General features: G+C 43.6%; 1 long non-coding RNA gene across 1 annotated transcript in view; it reads left to right on the forward strand.

The window, feature by feature from the left end:
* The window catches only part of LOC310671728, an 84409-nt gene extending 70360 nt beyond the window's left edge, over positions 1-14049 (forward strand). Inside the window, exons 4-5 of the long non-coding RNA XR_014508118.1 lie at positions 11046-11135; positions 13898-14049. This is a non-coding gene — a long non-coding RNA (uncharacterized lncRNA). The remainder of the gene's footprint in view (positions 1-11045; positions 11136-13897) is intronic.
* The last annotated feature ends 1104 nt before the right edge of the window (positions 14050-15153 follow it).

Here is a 15153-nt window from a genome sequence, read left to right on the forward strand (position 1 = left end):
GAATATCTTTAAAAATCAGAGCTTGAGTGTTCTCAATGACCAAAGCTTTTTGGTAATGCAGGTTCAATATCTTATCTCTCTCCTGCTTGGTTCTTAGGGTAATCAGACAATCCCTTGCCCTTTTAACTTGTTTTCTGCCAAGTCTGAAAGCCGTTGTTATTTCTATTTCATCATCTTCCAAATCCTCTCGCCAATTTTCCAAAATTGCCTCTGTGAGGAATTCCTTCAGGTCGTCCCCTTCGTTCTCTGGAACTTGCCTTAGTTTCAAATTTCGTTCTTTCCTCTGTAATTCCAATAGGGAGAGAGCTGCCTCATGCTCATTCACTTTTTTCTCAATCGGCGCAAGTTTCCCCTGTGTCTCTTCTGCAATTGCCTTCGCACTCGTAGCAATTTTCCTAGTTTCTGTAGATTCCTGAATCAGTCTATTAATAGATTCCGTATTAGTTGTCACAGATGTAGTATTCAAGTCCAGTCTCACTGTCAATTCTGTCAATTTTTTTGTATTTTCTGTGGATTGCTTTGTTAAAGCCTCAAGGGATTGATTAATTTTCAGTAGTGCCTGTGTCCTAGAATCCATTGATGCAGCTGTTGAGCTTTCTGGTACCGGCACTGTTTGGCCAGAAATTGAGGCTCTTTTCTTTTGTGTTACCTTAGTTTTAGATCTGGTTCTTATCTCCTCAGCTGTGCCGCTCATGTCCCAAGGTCGTTCTCACAGGAAAAACTCGCGATGGAAAATCCCACTGTTAGTCACACTTTTCCCCTCTTGATCCTCAAGAGGGAGCAATTAACAATGTCCAAATTCGGGGAAACAAAGAAACAGGAAGCCAAATGTGAAAAGTCCGAAGTCCGCCATTAAAGTTATTAAAAACACTTTTCCTCTGATGGATTTAATTAATCAGTTTCACTAATAAAGTCCCCTTCAAGTTCTACAACTTTATCCAACTTTCCGACTTTTTAATGATGCTCTTAAAAGACCCATTCCTCCCGGTGTTCACTCCTGGCAGGTCGTCCCGGGGGAGTCAGGGCGATGGGAAACCTTGTTTCCTTTTCAAATTAAAGAGTATCTTCACAAGACTGTCTTTCCCCCCCTTCTCTTGCCGATCGGGGGGGAAGGATACATTTGACAGGTCAGGGTTAAAAGTTCAACTGTAACTTTCTTGCAACTGCAGCGAGGTCTGACGTTGCTTTAGATTTCTGCAGTCCGGGGGGGGCAGACTTCCTTATTTTATGCCGTCCCGTTTTCAGCCAAATTTTTTAAAATTTTGTTGTACCGTCTTTTTTCCGCTCTTACTCACGGGTGTTCAGTCCGAATTTTCTTTTCAGGAAGGAATCGACGCTCTCCGCTTATGGCGACGCGGCTTCACTCTGCGAGCTGGGTTGCGACTCTCAGCACCGCGCTCACACCCGATGCCGCTACGGAGCCTTTAAAAAGGCTCTTTCGCAATACCGGGGGGCGCAAAAGGTGCCCGCCGAGTCTCCTTGTTCACAGGCTTCAGCGCCTGTGATTTTAGGGGTCCCCCGCTCGCCGTAGCGGGTCAGACCCGAACTCACAGAGCAGTCCTGCCTCGGAGCTCGAGGCAAGGACCGCCATTAAGCGCTGGCGCCGACCGGAAGTCTCCGTCCTGATGATGCTATTACCCCACTGTGACTGTATCCCACTATGGTCAGTGATTTTTACATCCGACAGGTAAATGCACAATAGGATGCAGTTGTGGGAAATGAATCAGTTCAAATAATGATGATGATGATGATGATAATTATTATATCCTAATAACTGGATTTGTAAGGGGAGCATCAATCACATTTAAGGCGCCTAAGAACGTGTAATTTTATTAATTTTATCTTGTCAGCATACTTCTTGCGCTAAAGTTGAACAAATCATTGCTGATCCAGTGTTCTGTTTTCCCCCCACTTTTCAATTTCTCTCCTTTGCTCGAAACAGCTGAGCCTCACTCAAGATGATAAAATGTCGTAGCAATAAAATAGATAATGCTGTAGTTAATGCATGCAGAGATAAACGCAATCAATGTTAGTAGAATGTCTGCCACACAAAGATTATGTATATTAATGTTTTTACAAGTGGTCTAGGACAATAATTCAATTTATGAAATTTAAATCATATGCATATTCACATGCCATTGCTAATGTGATATCTTCTGGTATTGCAATGTAATTCCTTTAATGGTGTTTGCTTAACAAGTGAAGATGTCAAGGGTTGCTAAAAAGCTGGTATTTGTCATATTCGGATTTGTGTTTACCAGGTCAATGCAGTGCACAGAGTACTGGTAATGTGGATTGTAATCATATCAAAAGGATACTCATCTACCCACAAGAGATGCTTGTGAAATCCTGCCCCTCTGAATTTTCACACAGCTTTTGCAGTTCAGAATTACTGGGAGCCTACACCAGAGCCAGATTTAGGTTTGATGAGGCCCTAAGCTACTGAAGGTAATGGGGCCCTTTATATGTCCAGCTGTCCTTTGTCAACAACAAATTGTCACTGTTTTTTGTGTTGAATATATGCTATATGGTAATTTGTGGACCTAATAGGTATCTAAAGCCATTTGCAAATGTTGCCATGCAACTAGTCCATGCAGATATACACTGGCACTCTATATATAGAAATGAGCAAACCAGTGATATTTTAGGGAACAGGCTAGCAGGCAGGGCCCATTACTTACATCATAGGAGCCTACACAACACAAAACACTGTTGCTGTATGTAAAGGTAAAGGTAAAGGGACCCCTGACAGTTAAGTTCAGTCACAGACGACTCTGGGGTTGCGGTGCTCATCTCGCTTTACTGGCCGAGGGAGCTGGTGTTTTGTCCGCAGACAGCTTCTGGATCATGTGGCCAGCATGACTAAGCAGCTTCTGGCAAACCAGAGCAGACATGGGAATGCCGTTTACCTTCCCACTGGAGTGGTATCTATTTATCTAGTTGCACTTTGATGTTCCTTCGAACTGCTAGGTGGGGCAGAAGCAGGGACCGAGCAATGGGAGCTCACCCCGTCGCGGGGATTCGAACCGCCGACCTTCTGATCGGCAAGCCCTAGGCTCTGTGGTTTAGACCACAGCGCCACCCGCGTCCTGTTGTATATGCAGTTGTTATTTTATTTGTTTTTTATCTTATATTTTGAAAATGTACATCCAGGTTTTTTTCCTTTAATTTTTTTTGGGGGGCCCAAGAGAGTGGGGCTCTAAACTGTGGCTTGTTTAGCTTATACGTAACTCTGGCACTGCCATACAAACAACAACAACAACTTCATGCACCATGTATCCATCAGCCTCTTGGTTGGGATTTCCAAATGTCTTTAAAAATGCTGTATTTGTGCAGTTTCCAACTTGCTTCCAGCATTCTGCTCCTTCCTTTCAATCATGGAGAAACAGGGGCTCTCGTGCAAAGGAACAGAAAGCATAGAAAACTGCAGCAAGTGATTATACTGGTTCCAAAATTCATTATAGAAGTTTCTCGTGAACAACAGGAAGAAGAAGAAGAAGAAGAAGAAGAAGAAGAAGAAGAAGAAGAAGAAGAAGAGAAGAAGAGTTTGGATTTGATATCCCGCCTTTCACTCCCCTTCAGGAGTCTCAAAGCGGCTAACATTCTCCTTTCCCTTCCTCCCCCACAACAAACACTCTGTGAGGTGAGTGGGGCTGAGAGACTTCAGAGAAGTGTGACTGGCCCAAGGTCACCCAGCAGCTGCATGTGGAGGAGCGGAGACACGAACCCGGTTCACCAGATTATGAGACTACCGCTCTTAACCACTACACCACACTGGCAGGGTCTCTCTTTTGGGATTCTAGCCAGAGGCCCCAGTCCAACAACAGACAGCAAAATTTGGAAAATTGTGATTTTTGCAAGATGGGAGTGTTTTGGTCGGTTCAGTGTTTCAGAAAGTGTGGGTTTGATAAGTTCCACTTTAAATGTGAACTGAATCCGATTTTCTCTGCCATCCCTGTTTGTGAATGAGGCAGGACCCTCCCTTGCATGAGGATCTTCATCCTGACCCATTGGAGAACCATTCCCAAATACATCAGACTTCTGAGGTCCTATCACAGAATAATGGAGAATCTGATTTTGCAAAAACACGGACCCTGATTCAAGAAAGTACTGCTAAATAGGATTCCTTTTTAAATAAACAGAGCAACTGAGTGCCCTTAAACATTTAATCTGATCCAAGTTGTTATTCTTCTTCCACAAGCCGGTGCTGTGAGTGAAAGTGCCAGTGAGTGAGAAGAGAGTTCATACAGTCCCTGTTTTATGGCATTCTTGATATAATTTACTTGGAAGCTACTTCACTGACATAGTGGGAACCATAAATATGGATGATTGTGTTCATCTCAAATGCTAAGAGAAAGATGAAATATGATGGCAGCTTTGCCGGCGAGGCAGCTTAATATCTTAGAAACTTTCCCCTCTGCTGTCAAAATACATCGCCATAAGAAAGAACAGCAAGTTTTTGGCATAGGGTCATAATATGACAGCCGTGTAAAGTGGCAGAGCTCTGCTGAGTTTTGGAGATAATATTAAATGAAAAGTTCATCATCACAAGGAAGAATCATAGGGATCAACTAGTCCAACCCATTGCGATGCAGGAATCCTGCCCACAGCCATCCCTGGATGGGCTCGAACCACCAACCTTCTGGTTAACAGCCAGACACACTGACCCATTGTAGCAAGGGAGCCTTCTCGCAACGTGTTTTCAGCAGGGCATTTATGCATCTATGGGTGGGTCTTGTTAATGTTCTAAGAGTTTTAAGGTCTCAAATACAGAATAAATATTCATAAATGCACACATATCTAAATATATGAACCATGTGTCTGAAATAGTACAGTGGTGCCTCGCAAGACGAAATTAATTCGTTCTGCGAGTTTTTTCATCTTGTGAATTTTTCGTCTTGCGAAGCATGGTTTCCCATAGGAAATGCATTGACGGTTTCCCATAGGAATGCATTGACGGTTTTAAGAAAAAGGCGCAAGACGTTTTTGTCTTGCGAAGCAAGCCCATAGGGAAATTCGTCTTGTGAAGCAACTCAAAAAACAAAAAACTCTTTTATCTTGCGAGGCATTCGTCTTGCGAGGTACCACTGTATGGAAGAGCAATCCTGAAGCCATTTTGACTTTCCCAATGACCTCAAATATTCCTCTGCAGTAAGGGAGGCAAATGGGGAAAACCTCCATTGTCTTTTTGCTTATAAATCCTGTCTTAAGGGTGTCTTTGTGTATGACTAGGGTGAGCCTGTGACCTGGATTCAGGAACTAAAGTATTAACCATCACAAAAGAATGGCCAGGCTGCCCAGGTAATGCAATCAGTGAGCATTATCAGGTATCCTGGCAGGCAGGATTTCTGCTGTAGACTACCTCCTTCTGTGGTGTATGTCTGATGTTTTAAGGGGTGGTCTTGGGCTATAGGGTGGGCAATTTCAAAAGTCTATATAAGGGCTTGTGCACCATTGTTCAGGGTTCTCTTCCCTCCTGCGTGTGGTGAGTGGGGACCCTGTGGCAACAGTTCCTTGAATAAAGATCAGGCTTGCTGGTCGCTTTGCTTCTCAATATACTCTGGTTGGCCTCTGTTATTTCCTCCTACCAATAGGCAACCCATGTAAGGACTCTATACAGGCTCAGGAATACCCCATAAGGGAAAGGGAGCAGTTTTTCTTATAACACCAATTTTGCTGCTGCTCTGCATTCAATATTGCTGAACTTTGCAGGATCAATGCCAATGTGCAAACTGTCACACAAGCAAGCAGAAGCAGGGAGGGATAACCTGTTGGGACCTGTTCAGACACAGACACTCTTTGGAGTTTGTTTGGATATCTGACACTAGGGAGTGCAGCAGGAGAACATTAGGAGTTAATCTGCCCACCCCCCAGAGCAATCATTTAAGCATCCTAATTCTGTTTAATTAGCTGGCTTCTGTAATAAGGGTTTCATTGCCCTGTTTAAGCAAGCTGTAATTGTGAAAAGCTGTAATTGTAAAATAAGTCTGTTTGTTTTGGGGTTTTTTTAACCTACAGACAATCATAAGGCTAAGCGTTTGTTTTCCCTCCAAACTGACATATGTCCTCTTATCAACATTATTGTGTCGCTGTGACAAAGTGGCCAGCTGAGACTCACCATTACAGGTGCAAGTTGATCACTCAGAGAACTGCTGTGGAAAAACAACAGTCCAAGATAATACTGAGTTTGTCCCATGATGAGACACTTGGGATGCAACTAGCTGAGGCTGTAAAGGATCCTAGATGGGATTTATTTTTCAAAGTAGTTCCAGAGGGTCCTGATTTGCTTCAGAAATAAACTCTGGAGGAAGGGGAGTCTTAAAAATTTGAGTGCAATTTCAATCCACTCTTTTGCTAGAGCCTCAGAGTTACTCTGCAGGGGGAATCAAAAAGGTATAATACGGAGCAGGAGTCATTGCTAAGAGTAAACCCTCCTTCTCCAGCTCCATGGTTCTAATCCAATTTAGGACCCTCCTCCCCTCTTGGCTGCATCTAGACGTGCATCCCCCTCCAGAACCACAAGTTGTTATGCACAACTAGTTGCATGCAGCTGGATGGTTGAGTTTTAGCACGCTGCACGAGAGTGCATGGCTATTCAAGAGTCAGCAGTGGCCAACCCATAGTTTATTCCCACTGTCAACCTACACACAACCACTTCTTTGCATGGCACCAGTGAGACAAAGTCAGTGTAAGCCGTAGTTGCTGGCACTGTGCTGTCATCCAAATTAATTGGCTATTAGCAAAGGGCCAAAAGCAACATTTCCCATTAGCAAGGTCCATGGGGCAAATTACAAGTTATGCTCTTTCTCATTAGCATGTTGTATTTTATTTTATTTATACCTCTAGCTCACTACTGTGTACACCAGGGTTTCCCAAACATGGGTCTCTAGCTGTTGAAGGAATGTCTCCACCCCGATCGTTCAGCCCAGACACTGAGGTCCAGCTCCAAGGACCTTCTGTCAGTTCCCTCACTGCGAGAAATGAGGTTGCAGGGAACCAGGCAGAGCGCCTTCTCGGTAGTGGCACCCGCCCTGTGGAACGCCTTCCCATCAGATGTCAAGGAAATAATCAACTATCTGACTTTTAGAAGACATCTGAAGGCAGCCCTGTTTAGGGAAGTTTTTAATGTTTGAAGTTGTATTCTGTTTTTAATGTTCTGTTGAAAGCCCCCCCAGAGTGGCTGGGGAAACCCAGCCAGATGGGTGGGGTATAAATAATAAATTGTTGTTGTTGGACTACAACTCCCATCATCCCTAGCTATCAGGACCAGTGGTCAGGGATGATGGGAACTGTAGTCCAAAAACTGGAGACCCAAGTTTGAGAAACTCTGGCCTACATCAGATATGTTTTGTAAAATGAGGAAAATCTGAAAATAAAATTTAGAGAGAGAGCAAGAGAGCGAAACTCTGGTCTACCCTAATTAGCTGCAACTACCCAGGGGTTCAGCATGGGGACTTTCCCAGACCTACCTGGAGATGCTTCAGAGGTGCTTCGGAGCTTGCTAGACTGCAAGGAGGAGTGGACCAGTCAACTTCACTATTTGGAACAACTTCCCAAAGGGCACCTGTGTCCATCTGTTGCACGAAAACAGCAACAAAGAGTCATGTGGCACCTTAAAGACTAACAGATTTATTGTGGCATAAAGCTTCAGGGATTAGAGTCGATTTCATCAGTTATCACCACTGTTATCCTCAGTTGTCAGATATTGTTTTCATTCCGCCCCCGGCCTCCTACAGCCATGTATATATGTGCCTGCCAACTGAGGATAACGCTCTATGCAGCTGATGAAGTGTGTTCTGGTCTATGAAAGCTTACACCGTAACACAAACATCCGTCTTCAAGGTGCCTCAAAACTCTTTGCTGCCTTTGCCACTTGGTGCAAGCGAAGCTGCTCCTAGCAGGTGAAACAAGCAATCCAGTGACTAGCTGAACTGATTTAAAAGGCTCCACAACATAGTGCTTGAAAATAAGCCTTGTAATTCAGATGGCTCGGCCCAGGGGAGTAGTGCGGGGGGGGGGGGGGCTGCCGGAACAATGGCCCCGGGTGTGTTTTTTTAGGCGGCACTGTGCTCCTCGCTACCACCCACCAGCCCTGTGCCACTTTGGCAGGCTGGCATCTGATCTGAATGATTCACCAGGTGGCTCTTTGTGAGGCTGGGATTGAAGGGCGCATGGCTGTTGTGTCCTTGTGGCTGTTTTGTCCTCTCACCCTGCCTGCAGGCATTGGGGGGACCAGCCCTTCAAGGGCTGCATTGGCTGGCTGGGCTCCCCCCTGTGTGGGTGCACAGGCGGCGCTGTGCCACTTGGCTCCAGTGCAGAGGTCACCCCAATAGCATCATTTGCAAGGGCGGGGCCCCAGGCACCCCCACGACACCCCCATGGTATGCTTGCAGGCCCCAGGCACCAGCAAACTACGCTATGCTATTGGCTTGGGCAAACAACAGATGGGTGATTTTGCCTTTTAACTTCTGTTTGTCCCTCATTTCTCTGTTCCACAACACTGTGCTTGAAAATAAGCCTTGTGATTCAGGATGGCTTGGCCAAATGATAGATGGGCAATTATGCCCCGTATCTCCAGTTTATCCCTCCCTTCTCTGCATGACGACATCTGGGGGCCCAAGTAGGCTGTGCAGAGTAGTGGCTCAAAAACTGAGGCTGCAATCCTAGTTCCCACTTTCCCAGGGGTGAGCCCCAGTGCATTCAACAGGACTTACTTCTGAGAAGACATGGTGAGGGTTGCACTGTAAGCTGGAAATCATTAAGACCTGAGTTCAAGTTTTGCCTCTGCTCGTTACTTACTTGGTGGCCTTTGGAAAGCTGCTCCCTCTTGCTTCATTTTTTCTCACCTGCAACATGGGAGAATTGTAAGAATCTAGTTGTTACAAAGACTTTGAATGCTTTGACCACTTAAAAACACTATACAAATGTTAGTATCATCATAATAAATCAACATATTTCTCTTGCTCCCAGTAAGGAGTCAGATCACTCTATAGAAAGTTCTTTCTTTCTTTCTTTCTTTCTTTCTTTCTTTCTTTCTTTCTTTCTTGCTTTCTTTCTTTCTTGCTTGCCATTCTTGCCATACAGTAACTGTTTGTCAGGCACAATAAGGTGAGGAGCCGTCTAGCTGTTCATCTGTCAGCCTCTCTCTCTCTTTCAGACATGCTATTTTAGTCTGCCCAGAAAGCTGAAGGGAACTGTCACCCATAAGGATTACAGATTTTTCTCAGGTCATGGACCTGCCTTGCTTAACAGGAGAGGGAGCTTTCGGACTGTCAAAAAAATCAAGCTTCGGGAACACGGAGGATGCTGCATTTAGAGGTCCAGACCTGACAAAGCCTCTGGACTCGAGAAACCCTGGTTTTTTAAGCAGTCTGAGAAGTTTATTCATTCCACTTACATTGTAACGAGGAGGACAGATAGCATTTCTGCTTAACCGATCCCTGCATCCTTGTATGCTGAACAGATAGGCTTCAGTTCCCAGCTTGCCTTCCTGTTGCTATTCTTGCCGACCTTTTGTACTGGATGTGTTTTAGCTGCTTTCCCACCATTTACTTTTTCATTTTAAATTCCTCCTATCTCCAGGAAACACGTTTCTGGAAACAACACCGGTGAAATAAAAAAAAAATTAAAGTGAAGGCTTCCCTCCACAGCACAGTTAACCTGTCCAAATTCAGGTCAGAAACGGGTAGTAGTTGTCATAGAATCATAGAATTGTAAAGTTGGAAGGGACTCTAAGAGTCATGTAGTTCAACCGCCTGCGATGCAGGAATCTCAGCTCAAGTATTGTCCTTTGTTTTTATCTGCAGTGGGTTATATCCAGCTAAGTCATTGCACAAGTGGAACAACTCCTGGCCTCGCAATATATATTGCATATCTATCTATCTATCTATCTATCTATCTATCTATCATCTATCATCTATCTATCTATCTATCATCTATCTATCTATCTATCATCTACAGTGGTGCCTCACAAGACAAAATTAATTCGTTCTGCGAGTTTTTTCATCTTGTGAATTTTTCGTCTTGTGATGTACCATTGTGCATTGACGGTTTCCCATAGGAATGCATTGATGGTTTTAAGAAAAAGGCGCAAGACGTTTTCGTCTTGCGCAGCAAGCCCATAGGGAAATTCGTCTTGCAAAGCAACTCAAAAAACAAAAAACGCTTTCATCTTGCGAGTTTTTCGTCTTGCGAGGCATTCGTCTGGCGAGGTACCACTGTATCATCTATCTATCTATCTATCATGTATCTACCTTCTACCTATCATCTATCTATCTATCTATCTATTATCTATCTATCTATCTATCATCTATCTATCTATCTATCTATCTATCATCATCTATCTATATCTATCTATATCTATCTATCTATCTATATCTATCTATATCTATCTATATCTATCTATCTATCATCTATCTATCTATATCTATATCTATCTATCTATCTATCTATCTATCTATCTATCTATCATCTATCTATCTATCTATCTATCATCTATCTATCATCTATCTGTCTATCTACCTATCATCCATCTATCTATCTATCTATCTATCTATCTATCTATCTATCTATCTTTCATCTATCTATCATCTATCATCATCTATCATCTATCATCATCTATCATCTATCTATCTATCTATCTATCTATCTATCTATCATCTTTCTATCTATCTATCAATCAATCAATCAATCAATCAATTTACACTGAACTAAGTGGGACTTACTTCCAAATCAACAGGTATAGGACCAGCCTCTTAAAGTTTTTGCAGGAAGTCTGTTTCAAGTTTACATTTCTATCATTTCTATCCCATGAACATATCCCCCACCACCACAGAGGGAGAGAGAGAGAAACGACTGCTGGGATTTTCTGCCTCTTCTACCTGCTGCCTGCTACCCATTGCAAATATTCCTGAGGGTTCTGTCACTGTCCTGAAGGTTTTGACTACCCATGCACACCTGTCAAAATGGCACTGTTCTGCAAATCAACACTGAACATTGGTGCAGAGGTTAAAACAACCTTCGTGGCTTTTCACTCTCCTTTGCAGGTTGAGAAGCTGAACCCCTCCCATCCTGCACCATGATTCTTCAAAGGCGATGACACTGGACAAAGATTGCCCTTTGGGTGGAGCCTACAGGTATCTAAACAACTGGGCAACTCTAGTTCTCTTGCATGTCAAGGCCCCGTGACCACCTTGTTCCCTAGGTACAAATAACTAGACAACACACAGTATATTGGTTTGGGATAAAATACCTCAACTTTATTGGTTATGGTGGTGAAGTCTTGGCTGTAAGTATTGGGGTAAGCAACTGAGTGTATCACAGCAGCCCATCTGCTGGTAGTGTTATTAAGGGTAAAGCCAGCTGGGAGGGACGCCCCATGGCATGGCATGTCCAAAGTCTGTTTTGGGGGCCTAATTCGGCCCCTGTGGCAGTTTATTTATTGGGGTTAATAGTGTAAAAAAAGCTCAACAACTTTGGCCGGCCCTCACACATGTTCACTTCATCAAATCTGGCCATCTTTGAAAAAAGTTTGGGCACCCGTGCCCTATGACCTATGTCAAATCGGGGTGTCCTACAAGTGGTCCCTGTTGGGCATTGGACAGGAGCCAATCCTCCCAAATCCTTTTAACAGGATACCCTTACCTGTTGAGGAGCTACAACACTCCCTACAACCAAGTTTACATTTTGCTGGAAGCCGCCCAGAGTGGCTGGGGAAACCCAGCCAGATGGGTGGAGCATAAATATTATTATTATTATTATTATTATTATTATTGAATGGGGTGAGTTCCAACTTTCTGTGTTTGCTTGCCTCGGTACCCAAACATAAATCAAAAGAGCAGAGACCAAAATTCAAATAGTAGCACCTCTCTATGCCCCTGGATTTTAAGTTGGGTTGTGCCCCCAGAAGTGGAGATGTTTGCATTTCAAGGGCATCTGAAAGAACATTAGGATGAGGATTCACAACCAGGAGCACCGCTGATGTAGTCAAAGTTTTGCTCACCAGTTCCCCTTACTGGGTCTGAGTCACATCGTCGTTCCTTGTACCCCCGTTTTCCCATCGCTGTGGCCAATCCATACTACAATAGAAACACCCGAAACATTAAGCGCTTTGATTTTCAGTCAGAGAAATTATTCATACTCTTGGCATATCAAATGCAATTTTATGCATGAGGCTTAAGCGTTTTGTAGCTGCAAGCGCACACTCTTGACTATACTCTTTGCTCTTCTTACTTTCCTCCTTCCAAAGGAGTAGCGACAACCTTACCGCTTTCTGGGTGGGGCCCCTCTGGACTTGTTGCAGTGAGGAGAGTGAGTCTTTGATTGTAGTAATAAAACATTACAGTAAGGAGATAGACCCTCTGAGAGATGGGGCTCCATGAGGGGTGCCATGCCTAAAAGTGCCCTTCAAAAACCTGGAGCTGACACTTGAAACAATTTTGTCCTCTTTTTAGAGTTCCTCTGCAAATCGACAAAAGAGCGGGACGCTTTACAACGGACAAAAAAGTGGGGTTGCAAAAAGCAAGCCTCTCCTCCTTCAGTTCTCTTGTCTCCTTCTCTGTCTCTCTCTCAAAAATACCCTCCGTTTTCTTAAGAAAGGAATGAAACAACAAGAAGATGTGGAGGCACTATTGATCGCACCTTTCCATGGCAGCCTGGTAGCTAACAAGTATCAATAGGAATGGCTTTCTTGCTTGCGTTTTATTGTTGCCCAATGAATTCAAACCCAAAGGGTGTCCTCCAATAAAAGAAGAAATGGCCTTGCTTGCCACTGGTCATATTTCTGACTAACAGCTTGCCAGGGTTCTCCCAGTACAGGAAGCCTATAAATCAGGCTTTTTACTGTTTCATTATTCATAAATTTATCTCCATTGAAACTTTGCTATCTCCCAGTAGTGATTTCCTTTTGTATGCATGCAAGTCCAGAGCTTTCATTTTTCATTTCCAATACTGATTACATGTTATTTGGGATGACAGGGCCAGTGCTTCTTTAAAGTCCATATAATTTAGAGATCTGTAACCGGGACTATACAAACAGCCTCAGGGTTCTGGATGCTGCATCTTACCCAACATTAAGGACAAATGGTTAATATATCAAGTTTATTAGGTGAGTTGAATAAATCGCAGAGCAATCCCAGCTATATAGATGGGAACAACCCAGCACATATCAACAGCGACGGAGAGGGGAGATGGGACTAAATGTGTGCAGACAGAGCACGGCTGCTGAAAAATGGTTTTCTCCCAGACACCGGGAACTAAACCTTATTTCAAAGGAATTTGTGCAACTCTGTTGACTAACTGTTGCCCTTTAATAGCTCACCAACCTTTCATGTTCAACAGCCTGTCTGCCCAAATGCACGCTGTGGTCTAGAGAGCACGGCAATTCAATTCCAACGTGCTCCCTAGGAACTGAAACAGGGGGTGGTGTTTTGAGCGATCTGGGGGTGCGGGGCTAAGGACTGAGATCCTTCAGCGTAGGTGAAGGAAGATGCAGGCTTCATGGCAGCATGGAAATCAATAAAAAAAATCTTTCACAATCATGACCGTTTCATTAGATTGATCTTACGTTTTAATTAAAGTTAGTTGTGGTTATATCTCTAGCGGTCTGCTGTAGTCATGCAGAACTCTGTTAACGAATTTCTCAAATGCAGTGTGATCATTTCCAGTTTGTTTTCTTGAATCCACTGCTTCCAGTCCATCATTTGATTTGATGCATTTATTTGTTCATTTGTGCGATCAGGCAAACGACAACTTTTTTTCAGAGCACGTAGTTCTATTCAGTGATGCAGAAGACCGCTGAACTGTAGTTGCTGCATTTGGAAGAAATGAATTGCTACTTCTTTGATCCTAGAGTTGTTGCGTGTTTGCAAGAGATAAATTTCTGATTCTTTGATCCCAGGAGCCACTAAAACCAGGATCAGGTTGAAATAATTTTAAAAACAGCAACAGCAGCATAATATGAAAGCACGGCATCTGACAGGCTGATGTCGGCAGTGGTGGATAATACCTCAAACCTCTGCTAGAACACACAGTCAACATCTCAACTAAGCATGCAGGTATGTATGTACAAAACAAACACCCACCCATACTGCTTCAGAGGAGCGGGTGGTGATGTGGTCTAAACCACTGAGCCTCTTGGGCTTGCCAATCAGAAGGCCGGCGGTTCAAATCTGCCCAACGAGATGAGCTCCCGTTGTTCTGTCCCAGCTCCTGTCAACCTAGCAGTTTGAAAGCATGCCAGTGAAAGGAGATAAATAGGTACTACTGCGGCGGGAAGGTAAACAGCATTTTCGTGCTCTCTGGTTTCCATCACAGTGTTCCGTTGTGCCAGAAGCAGTTTAGTCCTGCTGGCTGCATGACCCAGAAAGCTGTCTGTAGACAAACGCCGGCTCCCTCGACCTGAAAGCAAAATGAGCACCACAAACCCATAGTTGCCTTTGACTGGACTTAACCGTCCTTTACCTTTAGAGTATATACCCCAATTCATGTCGGCAGATTAATTTCATTTCTCAGTATGTTTTATACATCTTTCTATAGTCCTGTTGAAAAATTCATTTCACCTCATTTCATTTTGTTATCAAATTCATATCCTACTTTTCTCCCAAAGGGGCCCAGGGCTAGCAGAATCTGGGAACAGCACCCTTTCCACTTGTGAGTTCAAGCAACTGGTATTCAAAAGTTTGCTGCTTTCATGGATGTAGTACTCAGCCATCATGACTAGTAGCCATTGATAATATCCTTATCTTCCATAGAGTGGTTAATGTTGGGGATTCCCTTTCACCTCCTTGGTGCTTGCAAGTATTCATTCATCTATTACTCATTCTCCTACATCTTCTTCATCCTGCACTGACCTGGTGTTGTGACCAAACTAGCATCTACTACAGATTGCTTATTTAGCTTATCTAAACAGCAATCTGTAGCAAATGCTAGCTTCCCCTCAGATAAAGCAGTACAGAGCTGGCGAAAACAAAAATAAATAAATAAATGCCCATTTGGCTGTTAATTATGGTCACTTAATTCACTGATATTGTAAATGCTTGTACGCATCACCATGTGTTTAAATTTGATTGGTTGGTAACTGAATTTTAGACAATTCTCTAGTAGTTCAGCCAGTGTGGTGTAGTGGTTAAGAGCGGTGGACTTGTAATCTGGTGA

The sequence above is a fragment of the Podarcis tiliguerta genome (assembly GCF_965153285.1).
Source record: "Podarcis tiliguerta genome assembly, chromosome: 2".
Lineage (NCBI taxonomy): Eukaryota > Metazoa > Chordata > Lepidosauria > Squamata > Lacertidae > Podarcis > Podarcis tiliguerta.